The 13,640-nt window shown below is 38.8% G+C and overlaps 1 long non-coding RNA gene across 1 annotated transcript in view; it reads right to left on the bottom strand.

Moving 5' to 3' along the window:
* Positions 1–1,994: 1,994 nt before the first annotated feature.
* LOC124501095 (uncharacterized) overlaps positions 1,995–13,640 on the bottom strand; it is a 122,097-nt gene continuing 110,451 nt past the window's right edge. Inside the window, exons 14-15 of the long non-coding RNA XR_006959702.1 lie at positions 2,891–4,746; positions 1,995–2,466 (exon numbers count right to left, since the gene is read on the bottom strand). This is a non-coding gene — a long non-coding RNA (uncharacterized LOC124501095). The remainder of the gene's footprint in view (positions 2,467–2,890; positions 4,747–13,640) is intronic.

Here is a 13,640-nt window from a genome sequence, read left to right as displayed (position 1 = left end):
AGAGAGAGCGGTTAACTAACTTGCCCAAGATCATAAAACTTGATAAAGGCTGAGCTTGGGTTTAACCCAAGTAGTCTGACTCCGGAACTGAATATCTAGTCTGTCCTATGCTGTCTCTGAAAGAAAGTGAAAACGAGCTTCGCTTATTCTCTGTCAATGAAGCCACATGACCTATTTAAGGAGTAGAACATCACACAAAACTGCATCGACACAATTAGCTTGCAATTGGCAATTAGCATGCCACCAAGACAAACATATTTCTGGGCCACAAAAAGTCTTCACTGCTTTTTTAATAACTAATATTTCAACTCTGCATTTTCCCATTTTCTTTGTAATAAAATGTCTTGTTACTATACTAAATAAATTGTAAAATCAACTTTCTAATGCCTATGTACACTGGGAGTAAAACCTTTCCTTAACTGTCCCTTAAGAAATCCTGGTTCCGATGTAAAGAAAATGGAATATATCTGTTGGAAGCTCAAATAAATTGTTTAAAATTTCAAAAATCTCATTCCACTCCTTCTCCCTCCCCACTTCCCCAAAGCTAAATCCTTCCGGATATTTTTTAGAACTAAAACCTCTTAGTAATGAGACAAGCAGATAAATACACCCACGTTGGGTGCCTTGTGGTCATTCTTACACATTCACTTGGGTTTCTCAGTGCCTGCATTCTATATCCCCACAAACTCCAGCCAGATCACTTTGCAAAAATAAAGCCACCACTGCAGAAGTGGAGCGTGGCATGCCTCAAATTCAGTAGCAGCAGCAGCTGCAATGACAAAACAAAGGGAAAGAATTATGATGGCTTTGAAAAACAAGCATTACAAAGGATGTCTTGGTAAGGGCAATCTTGAGATAATCCAGGTTGCTTACTTTGGATGCAAAAAGTTGGTGCCAGAAAATCTGCTTCTGGATTTTTAGTGTTCAAAACTTGCTCCTGTTGGATTTAATCCCTTCAGTGCTATCCCCAAGACAGATGACAAATGCAGTCACGTACGTGTTTGCCCATCTCCAGGCAACGTCTGGAGACCTGAGGTCTCTGTGACATTTCTGCCTGGGACCACCTTCCCTGAAATATTCAAGAGCTCAGCGAAGCTATTTTCAGCCTACCACCATTTCAGCTACCAAACAGCTGAAGCCTAAAGCCCCTTACTATTCAGAGACAGTTCTTCTAATCAATTCTATACCTTATGCAACCTACAATTAAGTTTCATGAAAAGTCACATCAGAAAAGGAACCAAAGAGAGATTTGTGGACTCTAGCTGGTTGTTGGAGTCCAACTGTCCTGGCCCCATTCATCATTCTATCATTTGCCATCAGTGTAACACAAGATACATTATGGAATTCTCTGGTGACCTTTCTTCCATAAAAGTGCTTTAGCCATATTTATGTTTCAGGGCTCCCTTAGAATAAAATAAGATGATGCTGACCTAAAAAAGTTCTTGCCACGTACCAGGCTCTCTGTAAGGGATCATTATAATTACAATCAAGGAAAGAAATCCCACGGATGGAACAGTGTTCATCTATGGCCATTTGCAGCTTTATTTCACAATATTTCCTTAGGCAAATTTGCCTACTCCCTTCCTCGATATCAAGTTTGATCTTGTTACAAACTCCTGGGTTTTTCAGTGTTAATTATTAGTTACCAGCACATCTCTCATGGAATACAATGGCTTTTGGTTTATGAAATCAGGCTTGCTAGAGAAATATTTAAGGGATCTGAAATGTCTTTGCAACCTGATGCAGCTAGCAGGGAGATTGCACAATTGTAATTCACAGGCGCAAGCACACACGCCCACACACCCAGGAAATGTGGGGGTTCTTGTGGAAATCAGTAGCTTATCTATTATGTGCACTCCGGAGCTATAAACAAGACCATGTGAGGACTCAGCTAGAATGCTTCCTCTGAGTCAGTATTAAACAAACTTCCGAACTGTTAGGAAGGAAATAAAGCCACCGTACCCCAAAAGACACCCAAGACAGAGAGCCAGGGATCATGGGAGTTGCATTTAATATTCTGCCACAGACAGATACAATCATTCACGTAAGTTTTTAATGAAAACAAAATGTTGCTTAATAAACAAAAGCTAGCATGAATTAGAATAAATTATAAGATCCACGTGGAGTGCCCTATCAGAAATTTGCACGACCTATGTGGAGTGGCAGGATTTTTTAAAAGCTTTGATGTTCTATTCCATGAGAATGCTAACACAACTTTCTATTTGACGATAATAATATTGGTCTCTAATACAGTGTGTTGGCTCAGAATGAATCAGAGACGAAGATCTCATCAGTGGTGGGGGAAAAAAAAAAAAAAACACCAGAAAATCATAGATTCTCATAGACCGCGTAGCATGATGCAGTGGAAAAGACACAGGCTTTGAAATCAGGAGTGTTCCAACTCTGTTTTCTAGTGTTGTGATCTTGGGCAAGTTACATTTCCTTACGGAGATTCCATTTTCTCACCTGTAAGATCATGACATTGATGAATCTCTTGTTAAGAACAAAGCGGATATTCGATGAGTATGCATTTTGACAAATACAAACAGCTATACGATTATGAAACATTACAATTCACTGCTTTATCCTACAAATGTCCTCATATCAACTAAAACAGAGTTATAAATCAAGTTCAGAACACCCTGGAATTGTTGCTTGAGGTAAATAATGAATTCTAAAGATTACATCCCTTTTGGGGCTTACAACATTTTGGGGTTTAGAAAGGAAAAAAGGTGGAAATCACCTATAATTGGAAATCTGAACTTATAGCTGAATCCAGAGACTCCAGCTCTTACTTATATATAATTTTATTTCTGAGTTTTAGAAGACTGAATACAGAAATCATCAATCATAAAATAAGAGGAAATAGTTAAAGCTCTTTAATCCTTACCAATGTCCACAAAATAGGATGTTTTATTAAGTGTTGTCTGGGTGCTCAGACAGTAAAGGACATTACCATTTCCGGCAACCCAAAGCTTGACCTCACACTTGGACTTCTGAAGGTAAACTTCCTGAGAGGAAATTAAATACAGAGAACCTCTTCCAGTTTGAGTTACCAAAAACACTGTAAGAAACATTTAGACTAAATTAATTTTTTAAATTTTGCCCTCAAAATATTAAATCCAACTGAAAAGTCTGAGTTTTTTAATTTAGAATAGGAAGTGAAATCAAAATCAAAGATGTCCAAAATGTCCGTTTCTTCTTGCCTATGTCCCTATAAAAATATGCCCTAAAGCAAGATGAGCGTTCTTCCTTCTTTCCCTATAATATTTTTACTTAAACCTAATCTCCAAGCCTTAAAAATGAAAACATTTGACCAAAAGGAAAAGAAAGAAGAACTCTAACATTCATAATTTACGTACGTGACTTATGTAAATCACATCAAATATGAAACTTATCCACCCTATTTTCATTACTCAAGAGACCCCGGGTCATTCAGGCTTGCTTTCTTCTCTAAGGTATGGTGCACCTTCTGGGTTCAATGGACACTTTGAAAGGTCAAACAGAGTCCATCCTTCAGGCAGATGAAACACTGTTCTATTTTTAAAAGACCTCTAGAGAAGGAAATTCCACAAGCTTCCCCAGCTACACATTCCAGTGTCTATCAAATCGCACCGTCTGAAAATTTTTCCTTTTCTCTTATCTAAATCCCTCATTCTGTAATTTAAGCCTGTTGCCTCCTGTCTGGTCCCTGATGGAGATAGTCATCATCCTTCATAGATCAGCCTTCTCACACGAGGCTCTTTTCAAATTCTGCAAGCCAGAAACCACTTTATTTCCAACTGTCTTTGTCACAGCTCTTAAGTGATCGCTGTTACTCACCTGTTATTTTCTGCCAAGTTTTCTTCCTTCAACCCTGTATTCAATTCATTTGTCCCTTAAAAATAATACTTTTAAAAAGCAAAGGAAATGAAAATTATCTGGTAACTTTATTACACTAAGTGACCTATTTTTGATTTTCTTTGTTCTTGCCCTCCTCCATACACATTCACACATCATCGTAACTGCACTGTGTACTGAATTTCGTCAAAGTTTTAAAATCTCTCCTTTAGTTTCACAACCCAAAGCATGTGGAGGGTGAGCTAGTTTATTGTCATAACTTTAACAAAGCTGGTACAAAGTTCATGAAGAATTTCCTCCTTCATTCAATAAAATTAAATGATGGATTACATAGTGCTGCAGCACCGTTACGTTCTAAGGACTCAAAACATTTAGCATTGTCCTTGCCCACACACCGGTCATAACAGGACACACAACCAACTAATTAGAATGAAAAAGTTCCTGTGTAAATGATTCCTGCATCTACCTATACTGTGCAAACTTCGGTTGATTGGGAGCAGGACCTCAGAAGAGGGCTGACCCTGCAGAAGCCAGGAGTGGAAAGTCAGATATTTGAGAGGGACTCCTACCATCTACTGGGAGATCAGATCATCTAAGGACAGAATTCTCAGTGATACCCAGAATTCATACTTCCCTGCCTTCAAATTGGTAGTTTTCTCTTTCAGGAATGTTCCTTCTCTCCTGGCCCATGTATCTCTTCCAGATAATTCATTGTTCAAGACTCAGATCTAGGAATACTTGGCTCAAGAAGCTGTACCTAATACCCTAGACTGAGTTGGCTTTTCCTCTTCAGGGCTTCCACAGCATCTTCTGCATGTAGGAGCAGAGATTTCTTGGGTGGGGACTATGTCTGATCCATCTTTTAACCGCTCATGCTCACATAGCTTCTGCCATCTGAGTGGCTTACTGAATGAGTGAAACAAATATAAAGAGGTATTTAGTAGACAATGAAGTCACTTCAAATTGGGTAGATAAGAACAGCTTTCATAGAGGAGTTGACACTTGTGTTAGATCCTGAAGGACGGTAAGGATTGGGGCATGCAAATTTAGGACAAATGCTTTTCTAAAGAATTGTGGGAACAAAGGAGCATAGCAAAATAGAATGTTTGGAGAACAGTTCAGTGCTCCCTTCAGCAGCACGTATACTAAAATTGGAGAACAGTTCAGTTTGGCCGGAATATAGGGTCTATGGTGGGGAGATTTTTTTTTTTTTAAACACAAACAAAAAAATGGAGTGTATTTGGCTTAAAGAATCTGTTTTTATCCTTTTGACAAGGAATAACCACTGAAGTTTTTTAAAGAAATACATGACAAGGTAAGAGCTAATTAATAGGAGAGTCTGGTTCTAGAAGTGGCTGAATACCTATGTTAGACCAAACCTCCTACAGATAACAATTATAAACTCCAAACTAGTATAAAAAACAATTATTTGAAGTTACTTGAGAACATCCAAAAGGAGTCCCAGATGGAGGTGATTCAACCCTTTCAAGAAGGTAATTGCATTGGGTGAGATTCACTTTTAGAAAGCTTTTCTTCTCAGGGCATTTCTCAGTTCATGTGGCTCAGGGTGGCTAAAATTCATAAAGAGAGCCATTGTCTTTCTGACTGAAGCAGTCAGAGAATGAATTCACAGATGCCAAAATGACTGAAATGAGGGAAGAGAGAAGAAAGCCCCCAAATCTCCATACAGACTCCCTTCAAATCCTTGACTAACCACTGAACTGTGGACATATGGAGGAGGCTCCAAATAGCCCAGCAGAGAGCAACTGTTAAAAGGCTGAAAACCTGAGGGGTGCCTGGGTGGCCCAGTCTGTTGGGTTTCTGACTTTGGCTCAGGTCATGATCTCACGGTTCGTGTGTTCAAGCCCCGCGACAGGCTCTGTGCTGACAGCTCAGAGCCTGGAGCCTGCTTCGGATTCTGTGTCTGCTTCTCTTTCTGGCCCTCCCCCACTATTGCGCGCTCTCTCTCTCTCTCTCTCTCTGTCTCTCAAAAATGAATAAACATTAAAACAATTTTTTTAAAGGCTGAAAAACTGAGCAGAGATTTCAGCTGATTGCCCCACCCCCCACCACAAAAAATCAGCATTCTTCAGACAAAGGGAGCAGACCCCAAAACCTCTACAACAAATTATCTGCAATGCCTTGTACATAAAAGCACTAGAAGAAAAAGGAAACTGCGACCTTCAGTCAATAGACAAAATAGTCAAGACAGAGCAAACTCTGAAGTGATTGAGATGTCATAATTAGCAAAAAGGACTTCAAAGCAGCTATCATAGTATGTTCAAAGACTGAAGAGAAATATGGTCATCAAGAGAGAACAGATATGGAATATCAACAGAAAAATGAAAGCTATAAGTACAAAATGGAAATTCTAGAATTATAGCATATAAAATCTGAGGCAGAGAACTCCTCAATGAATTTAAAAACTGGAGACTGGAGATTTCAGGGGAAAAGTAGGGGTCGGGGAAGAGTGAACTTTAAGATTGACTTGCTAAAAGAAAAAATATTGGGGAAAAAATGAGCCTTCATATTTCAGAGCCTTTGTGGCTGTGGAACAATAATATCAAGAAGTCTCCATGCATATAATTGGAGCCCTACGTGGAGAGGAACAAGAAAATGAAGAAGAAAACATTTGAAGAAATAATGGCCTAAAATTTGCCAATTTGTTTAAAATACTAATGTACATATCCAAGAGTCTTGGTAACTCTTAAGCAGGATAAATATAAAGGAAACTAGACCTAAGTACATCAATAACCAAACTCCTGAAAAACAAAGATAAAGGGAAAAGTCTTGAATGCAGCTCAAGGGGAAAGAACACCTTACATACAGGGGAACAATGATACAAATCATGCCTGACATCTCATCACTCACCACAGACACAAAACACAATAGAACATATGGAAGTAAACAAACAAAAATCTATCAAACCAGCATTATATATCCAGTGAAAATATCTTTGAAAAGGAAGGTAAAATGGACTTTTTGAGATGAATGGAAACTAGAAAATGTATTACCAGCAAGTCTGCTCTAGAAGAAGTTTTTCAGGTTGAAGGAAATGACGTCAGATGAAAGCTCAGGAATTATAGGAAAAGAATGAAGAGCAATCAATGTGATAAATGTGAGTAAATATAAAGACTATATTTTTTCTTCTTTTGTTTTTTTAAATTTATTCTGAGAGAGAGAGAGAAAGTGAGCAGGGTAGGGTCAGAGAGAGAGGGGGAGAGAGAGAATCCCAAACAAGCTCCCCACCATCAGTACAGAGCCTCATGATGAGGGGATCGAACCCACAAGCTGTGAGATCATGACCTGAGACAGAGTCAGACACTTAACAGACTGAGCCATCCAGGCGTCCCCATCTTTTCTTCTGTTAATTTATTTAAAAGACGACTGAAAAAAGTAAGGCCTTCCAAGGATTGTCAAACATCCGTGGAAATTTTTAGCATAGAGGTCAGAACCAAACAACAGAGCTTTATCGAGACACTTCATTTGAATCTTCAGAACACTGGAAACCAAAGAAGATTCTACAAGCTTTCGGGGGTGGGGAGGGTCACATATAGAGGATGATAAACAAAACTGCTTTGGCATTTTTCAATAACACTGAAAATCAGAAGATACTGCCTTCAAATATTTAAAGGAAATAATTTCTGACCTGTAACTCCATATCCTTTCAATCACATAGAAGGCAAAAATAAACACTTCTTCAGACATTCAAGGATTCAAAAAAAAAAAAAAAATTACCTCCTATGTATCCTTTCTAAGACTATTGAGGAAGTGCTCCAAGAAAGAAAGCATGGGTTATAAGAAATAGAAGTTTTGGCACAAGAGGATAATTACGAGAAATCTCAGGATAACATCTGTACACCAGATGTGGAGATAAAAACAGACTTTTCAATGGAGACAAACTTCAAAACAATCTATTTTCAACCATTCTCTGGACTGCTTAGTGGCCCTTTTCAATTTGGCAGCTTACATCTTGTGGAAGTTCTATTCAATTATTTGTTGAATTTCTCCATTTATTTCTCCATTTATTTCTTTGGCGTATACCAAGGAAGTAGCAAAGACAGACAGCATAAAATAGGATAGAAAATAGAGGACAGAGATATATGGGAATGTAAGGATTTTTTTTTTAGCTTGAATTTTCCCAAAAGTAGTGCTTGAGGCAAGAAGTTGTAAGCAGGGAGCAGAAGTGAGGGAAGAATGAGGGAAAGTGGAAACAAAGCAAATGCACAGATGCATTATTAAAATAACTTGTACACACACACACACACACAAAGAATAAAATGAATAAAAATATGGAATATATAATTATAGAACATCACCATTCTTTTCAAACATACCAAAATGTATACATTCAAATAAAAGGTATCCACCTCAAGTATACTTGTTACTTTTCAAAAAAAAAAATAAAATAAAATAAAAACAAAACAGAATAAAATAAAATAAAATAAAACAAAACAGAATAAAATAAAATAAAATAAAACAAAACAGAATAAAATAAAATAAAATAAAACAAAACAGAATAAAATAAAATAAAATAAAATAAAATAAAATAAAATAAAATAAAATAAAATAAAATAAAATAAAATAAAATAAAATAATTATAGGCAACTGGCACTCGATCGTGACTGGAATTTTCTAAAGAGGATAGAGAATACCTTTTGGAATTGTTTGCCTGAGAATTGATGATTTTTATCCACAGCTTATATCCCACATTAGTTGAAATTTACTGTGGGATATATAAATCCCTATATACTTCCAGACTGAGCATACCTGCTGGAACAGAGGACTTCCCAAAGGCAACTGTGGCTTTGGAAAGTCCCCGGGGGCAAAAGTGCAAAACAGCCAGTGCTTGAGAAAAGATGTCAGCATGAGGTAAGCCAAACTACCCACTGAATGTGCACTGAAATCAGAGACGAGGCTAAGCGGATGTGAGTCAGGAGTCCAGAAGCAATCCGCACAGTCTGTCCTTTGTACCCCTCAGATATACCTGTGCCCTAGGTAAGCCCCAACTGCCGCTGAGTCTTCAAGGTGGTAGTCAGCCACAATTTCTACACATGACTTAATAGATAAAGATTACTGCAATAAGCTGCAGTCTTTATTGCTGCAACTGGTCCCGAAGTCATAACTGATATTTATTTTATCACCTCCTTCCTCCACCGCCCATATTAAATTTCCCTCTCCTTCAGCCATTACTCCTGCTTGTCCAGGTTTCTATCCTAGTGGGGTGATGTAGCCTTCATCCCTGAGCAGGCTGAGCTCTTGACTATCTTGCTGTTGTCAGGCTGCTGTTGCTGTAATTGTCACTATTATCACTAGGCATGTGAATGGCAAGAAATGCCCATGATTGACCCATACCTTGCCAATGCCTTAGCAACCTCAAATTGCCCAAGACTTCAGTTTCCCAGGTCTCCTCTTCATAAATCACTCCCATACATATATCTCTTAGCTTGAGTTGTACCAGAAAGCAAAGTCCTGGTCAAGGAGATAATCCCAGAGTACAAGTGGGGAACCAGAGAAAATGGGGGAAGGGGAAGAAGTCTGTATAAAGCTGCCTTTCTGATATCACAGCTTTTGGATACCGGGGTTCAATTCTGGTGTCTAAGGAATATACAGAATGTATCTCGGAGTTGTCCTCTAGAAGAACAATTGGGGAAAACACTGATCCTTAGCTTTCCATCTCTTGTTGATTGAGGACTGCTCTTAGAGTTAACTTTCATAAATTTGGGGGCTTCCTGTTTGGGCTTAACAATAGAATCTCATGCCCAGCTATAGCGCTGGAGAAGTTAGGGAGCACATTTGAGATGAGACTCTGTTGTAATATAAGTCAAATCCGGAATACCCACTACATCTAGGTTGGAATCAGAGAGGAGATGGAGAAGATGTGAGTTTGAATCCCAGAGGCTCTGATACAGTCTGTATGAGCTTCTCAAGGAGTTTGGACTTAAGATGTAAAACACAAGCATATAGCAAAGGTGGAGAAAAAAGGTGGAGATCATTAGGTTTGTATTGTAGGAAGATTACACTTGAGACACTGAGGAGGGTGAATTAGGCAGAGAATGGGACAGTAAAGTACATGAGACCATTCTGGAGACCCCACCCATAGCTGATTGTGCACTAGGGCAGTGCCAGTGGAGGAAAGGGGAGGAATGAATTAATGAGCTACTTGAGATACTAAATCAAGGGGGTGGGATGGGGGAGGGGATTTGGGAAAAGCTCCCCTCTGATAATTTGTTTAAGACTACTATTTAACAAAGTATCAGCAACTAGGCACTGCCTGTCAGTTGGTAGGAAGCAGAGTTTGTTAATACAATCAATGTGGTTTCAAACTTAGGTCAATGAATAGATCATGAGCCCAGTCATAGTACGTGCATAGAAAAAAAAAAAGAAAGAAAACAACTCATGTGTTAACTGTGGTTACATACAAAGAGGTGGGTAGAGGAGAAATTGAAGTGATTTTTCAAACTTTCATTTTCTAAATTATTATCTTTGTGGCATTTTTATCTTTCAAAATGAGATAACAGTCAATATTTGATTCTAAAATCAGGGGCAGGGGGAATAAAGACATCAAAAATTTTTAAAAAGGAATAGAACTTCTCCCATATACTCAGAAATATATACAAAAAAAAAAAAAAAGAGAGAGAGAAACTCTTGGGTCTAAGGCCTAGAAAATTTAGTGTTATATACTTGAAAGAGAGGGGGGTTTTAAATAAATAATATAAAAGGAAGTATAAAATAACGTATGAAAAACATTCCTGCAGGAACAAACCAAATGCCACGAAAATGCTGAAAGTACCAAAGTCTGTCACTTCATACGGTAGTGAAATAAGGTGGAAGGAAGTCTACAAAGCTCTTTAGTTTCAGGGTTTGTCAGTTCTGATGTGGCTTTGTGCTATCATCGGCTAGTCATTTCTTCAGCTATTATTTGAACACTTATCAGATTATATGCCACTTTATTTTCCTTAGTGGAATTTATATCCCTTCAAATACCTAGCACCATCATTTAAAAAATTTTTTTTCATCAGTAGTATTTAATGAGCAGCTACTATTTACTACTGGGGTAGGGGCTGTTGATACTATCATTGGTAACATAGACATGGTACTTACCCTTCTGATAGTAAATACCTAAATTTGTATCTGACTTTAGCACTTAATTAGCAGTGTAACTTCAAGTAATTTACTTAATCTTTTTTCTGAGCCTCAAAGTCCTCACTGTTAAGGGGAGGAGGGAATATTACATACACAGGAATGCATTGAGGTAGATATAATTCATTCATTCCTGCATAACTTAATTCAGTAAACATTTGTTAAGTGCTATGTCTAATATATGTGTGTTTTGTGAACCAAAAATAATATGTCAATAGTGTAAGTCACTATTATGTGTTTGCAATAAACTGAACTGGTATTTTTTTACTTATTGGTCTGCTTTGTTTAAAAAGCGTTTTTAGCCATAATGTTCGATAAATTCAAGCACCAAAATGTGTCATCTTCTAGTTCAGGTTTGCTAAACATTTTAATGTCTAAATTCAACAAGTTTGTGAATCTGATGAAACAGATAACATTTTATTTTGAAATAGTCAGACACTCAGCCAACAGAACTGGAAAGTAAGTTGAACCAAAAAGAAGAAGAATGAGTAAAAAGAACATAAAGAAAAGCAGGAAATTTGGGGGATAATTTTAAAATGTGCTATCTCAAAATCACATGTGCTCACTTTTTACTATTAATATTTTTTTTAATTTTTTTAACGTTTATTTATTTTTGAGACAGAGAGAGACAGAGCATGGACGGGGGAGGGTAGAGAGAGAGGGAGACACAGAATCTGAAACAGGCTCCAGGCTCTGAGCAGTCAGCACAGAGCCCGACGCGGGGCTCGAACTCACATACGGCGAGATCGTGACCTGAGCCGAAGTCGGAGGCTTAACCGACTGAGCCACCCAGGTGCCCTGCACATCAGAAAAAATTTTAAGCTTATTTCCTTATTTTGAGAGAGAGAGAGAGAGAGAGAGCAAGCAGGGGAGGAGCAGAGAGAGAGAGGGAGAGAGAGAGAATCCCAAGCAGGCTCCACACTGTCAGGGCGGAGCCCAACTCGGGGGTTGATCCCACAAACCGTGATATCATGACCTCAGCCTAAACCAAGAGTTGAATACCCACTGGACTGAGCCTACATGTGCCCTGAGAACATTAGATTTAAAGGGAGAGAAATATTTTATTATAAAGCCCACAACATTCATCCAACTTTACCTTTTTACATATATTGGTGGGATTAATTATGCATAGACATTTTTCATGCCATTTTCTACCTGCAGTCTAATATCAGCTTTTCTGCTTTATCAAGGCTTTATGATAAATGCATGCACATACACATACATTTTATGACCTCAAAGAATTTGAAACTCTCCCACATATACCACCTGTTCCCTTTATCACTATGTCAACATCATGACTGACAACCAGGAACAAGAGGCAAACCTAGACAGGAAATGTAATAAAATAAGAGTTAAAAATCAGTGGACAAACCAAATACATTTGGAAATGAGTGGGGTCTCTGACTCGCAGTAAAAGGTACTGTGCATAAGGACTCTACTCCAGTTGATAAAGTCTTTTGCCACAGGAACAAGGGTTGACGATTCTTTTGTTTTTTAAATGTTTATTTATTTATTTATTTATTTTGAGAAAGAGAGAGGGAGAGAGGCAGAGAGTGTGAGCAGGGGAGGGGCAGAGAAAGAGGGAGAGAGAATGCCAAGCAGGCTCCACACGGTCAGCCCAGAGCCCGACTCGGGGCTCAGTCCCATGAACTGCGAGCTCATGAGCTGAGCCGAAGTCAAGAGCTGGTTGTTTAATCAACTGAGCCGCCCAGACGCCCCAGGGGTTAACGATTCTGATACTGCTATACATGTATATTGGAATTGGCAGACGGTGGGAGCAAGTTTACTCACTGTTGGAACGTGTGCATCCAGATAAGCAAGAGTTGGGGGGGGGGGGTGCTAACATGATACGAGTGGTAATGGATTGCAGTTGGAAATGTCAGTACGATCTCATGTTTAGGTGGAGAAGGTAGTCTCATCAGACAAATGCTGGCAAAAGTATCAATGGATACATAACCTTTTAGTATGTGTTTACAAGAGCCTTACAGTTGTTCCTGTGTGAATCTAATCATCTATCCTAGGGGTTAGCAAGCTGTTTCTGTAAAGCCCTGAGAGCAAATACTTTAGGCCTTGTGGGCCACATGGGCTCTGTTGAGACTACCCCATTCTGCCCTTGGAGCATGACACAGCCATCCACAATTCTGTGAATGAATGAATGTGGCTGTGTCCACTCAGTGCACCAGATTTGGCCCACAGTCGGCCAATCTGTGATCTCTTCTAAAGAGTAACAAAAGAGGGGCGCCTGGGCGGTTCAGTCGGTTAAGCGTCCAACTAACGCTCAGGTCATGATCTCCCAGGTGCGGGTTCAAGCCCCATGTGGGACTCTGCACTGACAGCTCAGAGCCTGGAGCCTGCTTTCGATTCTGCGTCTCCCCCTCTCCCTGCCCCTCCCCTGCTTGTGTTCTCTCTCTCTCAAAAATAAATAAACATTAAAAAAAACATTTAAAGAATAACAAAAGTGAAAGAAAGTGTATGAATACAACTATATGTATGTATGAGCTCAAATATTTAAGAAGTACTTGTAGAAAAAATGCTAGCAGAAACAGCTTTAAAATGTTAACCACATTCTTCTCTGGCTGGTAGAATAGGAACCTTTCCCCCTCCTTATTCCTACAGTTGCACTTTTTACGTATTGAAAATTTGAAAAAGAAATCCTC

Source organism: Lynx rufus, unplaced genomic scaffold (genome assembly GCF_022079265.1).
Source record: "Lynx rufus isolate CCGP_SWC_20201006 ecotype Redwood Valley unplaced genomic scaffold, mLynRuf1.p SCAF_10, whole genome shotgun sequence".
In the NCBI taxonomy this organism is placed as follows: domain Eukaryota; kingdom Metazoa; phylum Chordata; class Mammalia; order Carnivora; family Felidae; genus Lynx; species Lynx rufus.
This window is presented reverse-complemented; position numbering and strand designations above follow the sequence as displayed.